The following is a 3,525-nucleotide window of genomic DNA, read 5'->3' on the forward strand; positions in this document are numbered from 1 at the left end:
ATTTTATATTGCACGTGTATTGGAGTTGTGGCCCACCTCCTAGTCTTGTATAGTTGAGGTAGAGGCCTTTCCTTGTATTATATATACGTGCATCAGCACCCATCAATACAACGATTATTGTATTGGCAAAACATCTCTTCTACAAAAATATTTTATTAAAGGCAAACTCTTGGGACAGACTTTCGCACCGCTTTATAAATAAAGTATACGGCTGAACGATATAAGGTAGTGAGGAGGTCCTCTTACAAAGCATATTCTGAATAACCAGACAATATAATTACACGCGACTACGTTGCCTAGAAATAATACAAGTAAGCCTGAGTACAACGCCGCGGTAGACACTTAATCTCGACGACAACGCCATGAGGGGAACAGTACGAACTTGTGACGTTTGCACGTTCTGGGTAACAGCCGTTCACTAGTGAAAACACAAGCATGGATTATGAGCTCTTTTATGGTACCCTGTAATGAATACAGGCCGTCCAATGGCAAAGATCGAAGGGTAGTTAGATATCTGTACCGGTGAAACCGGATCAGCGGTATCGCTAGTACTGCGTATCTCTCGTCCATCGGTATACGCGCTTGCAGTTCATTTTTCGGCGACTCTCTGCATCTCCGGCAGACTTCCCCGGACTCTCGTCTCCCCTTCGACCGTACGCCGGCCGGGCCACCTCTCCTTAATCCGTCGTGATCGTGGACTGACTGCGGTTATTACGTTGGCCCGTGGCCGTGCGCCCCATCCTCACCCTAGCATCACGCTTATTGTGCCTCGTGCATGGCGGCATCGCATGCCAAACCACCCTGCGCCGAGGACGAGCTCGCCGCCGTCGACGACGAGACCAGGATGTGCAAGATGTGACAGTCTTCTGACGCCCGAAGAGCTGCGTCTAGGTGAGTGCCGGAGCGTGGCGGAACCTCTACTTCGGCAGTTCGGCTGCATCTCGCGGGACGTGGAGCTGCTCATCTGCTTTTGCTGTGAGGTCGACAACCATGTCGTGTGCTAGAATGCTCACCCAGGCATGGCTCAACCTGCTTGTGTCCTGGTCGTTCAGAAGTATTGGCCCACCAGAGTAATTCCCTTTGTGAACAAGAATAGTCTTCAGCGTAAGTTTTTTGACCCAGAAATGTATGTACTATCCTTAAAAATCAACGGTGGGATCACACATATACTGCTCCCTCCCCAGTAGCAGTATAGGGTACCGTAAAAACCCTCTGGATTATAGGCGCGCGGGCCAGGTCAAGTCTCAACTACACTTACGGGGGTTTGATTTCACCTACCGGCTGCCGTTTCCCGCGAGCGTGTTCCAGACTTCCTATAAATCTTACGACCAGCATGAGGACAACCACCAGATCATACACAGAACACAAGAGTACAAGACGGCAAGCAATAAGCAAAGCCTCCACGTACAAGCTCTCTTGTTGCAAACTTTTGATCATTCTCGCCGATCAAACTTGATTAGCGACAGAGAAACTGCTGCCCCGATACACAGCAATGGAGGTCAAGGTGTTGAGCTCCAAGCTCGTCAAGCCTGCCTACAGTGCCGGCGAAGCGCCGATGCCGGCCACCGAGTACATTCCTCTGTCCATCTTCGACGGGGTGACGTTCGAGATGCAGATGGCCATCATCTACGCCTTCGCCGCGCCGGCGCCATCCACGGCCGCCATCGAGAACGGCCTCGCCACGGTCCTTGCCCAGTACCGCGCCTTCGCTGGGCAGCTCGGTCAGGCGCCCGACGGCACGCCCTCCGTCATCCTCAACGACCGTGGCGCGCGACTGATTGAGGCGTCCGTGGACGCGGACCTCGTCGACATGGCGCCCTCGAAGCCCACGCCGGAGCTGCTCAAGCTGCATCCTGACCTGGAGGCGGAGCACCAGGAGGTCGTGCTGCTGCAGCTGACACGTTTCCGGTGTGGCTCGCTCCGTCGCTCGCTGTAGGGTTCACGTCCAACCACGTCGTCGCCGACGGCCATGCCACCAGCAACTTCCTCGTGGCCTGGGGGCGCGCCACTGGAGGACTCCCCATGTGCCTCCCGCCCGTGCACCACCACAAAGACCTCTTCAAGCCACGGTCGTCGCCTCGCGTGGAGCACGACCACCGTAACAGGGAGTACTACCTGCCGTCGCCCACCGACGTGGTCGGTCACCACGGCGATGCCGCCAACAGCATCGTCATCCACAAGGCCCACTTCTCCAAGGACTTCATCGCCGGTCTCCGCGCCAAGGCGTCAGAAGGGCGCGGCCGGCCGTTCAGCCGGTTCGAGACCATCCTCGCCCACCTGTGGCGCACCATGACGCGCGCGCGCGACCTGAGCCCCGAGGAGACCTCCAAGATCCGGCTGTCCGTGGACGGCCGGCACCGGCTCGGCCAGCCGGCGGAGTACTTCGGCAACATGGTCCTGTGGGCGTTCCCGCGCTCCACGGTGGGCGACCTCCTGAACCGGCCGCTGAAGCACGCCGCCCAGGTGATCCACGACGAGGTGGCGAGGGTGGACGGTGCCTACTTCCAATCTTTTGTCGACTTCACGAGCTCCGGCGCCGCCGAGAAGGAAGGGCTCGCGCGGAGCGCCGTGTGCAAGGACGCGCACTGCCCGGACGTGGAGGTGGACAGCTGGCTGACGTTCCCATTCTACGAGCTGGACTTCGGTACGGGGAGCCCGACCTATTTCATGCCGGCATACTTCCCCACGGAGGGGATGCTTTTCCTCGCGCCGTCCAACTTCGGCGACGGCAGCGCCGATGCCTTCGTACCCCTATTCCAAGAGAACCTCCACGCGTTCAAAGAATGCTGCTACTCCATGGAGTAGGTGGCCTGACTGTTAATTTGTCGAAGAAACAGTGAGTGAGGCATACATTAGTTAATTTATTTATTGAGAGGGTGGCATAAAAAATAATGTGTACTCTTTTTTCTTTTTGAGAATTGTATAGTGCTAATGTATGGACACAGATGTTATCTTGTACAAGTAACACGAATTTTCTCAAAATAAATCCTAAATGATAACACTCACTCATGTGGCATTTATCAACACGCCCACGGTCACTTCATGTCGTTCGATTCATTTTGCACGAATATTGATGCAATTGCCATCTTGGTAGAGAGCCATGTAAGCACCCAGCATCATGTGGGGGTTATCATTTAGTCTCACACGTGTGTGCTCCTCGTCCGAACGGACACAGGACGCTCGCCCGGTCGTGTGGGCAAAAATGCTCTCCGCCCACACGACGCTCACACGGTGATAGATGACAACTACATGTGTGCATATGTGGCAACTAGTAAATCACACACGAGAACTATGGTTGACCATTCATGGCAACTATGGCTGACCATACACGAGAACTATGGTTTAGCCACACGTGACCACTCCAATTAGTTACACATTGTGTATATGTGGTAACTAGTATCACAGACCGCTACTAGGGTTGATCATACATGGCAACTATGATCGCACGTGGCAACTTCAATTAGTTACACATGACAACTAGATTTAGTGATACATGGCTGACATGGGAACTACAATTAATTGTAC

At 54.2% G+C, this 3,525-nt stretch overlaps 1 pseudogene; it reads left to right on the top strand.

Moving 5' to 3' along the window:
- Nucleotides 1-1,398: 1,398 nt before the first annotated feature.
- LOC119306021 lies at nucleotides 1,399-2,844 on the top strand (annotated as a pseudogene).
- The last annotated feature ends 681 nt before the right edge of the window (nucleotides 2,845-3,525 follow it).

Source organism: Triticum dicoccoides, chromosome 5B, assembly GCF_002162155.2.
Source record: "Triticum dicoccoides isolate Atlit2015 ecotype Zavitan chromosome 5B, WEW_v2.0, whole genome shotgun sequence".
In the NCBI taxonomy this organism is placed as follows: domain Eukaryota; kingdom Viridiplantae; phylum Streptophyta; class Magnoliopsida; order Poales; family Poaceae; genus Triticum; species Triticum dicoccoides.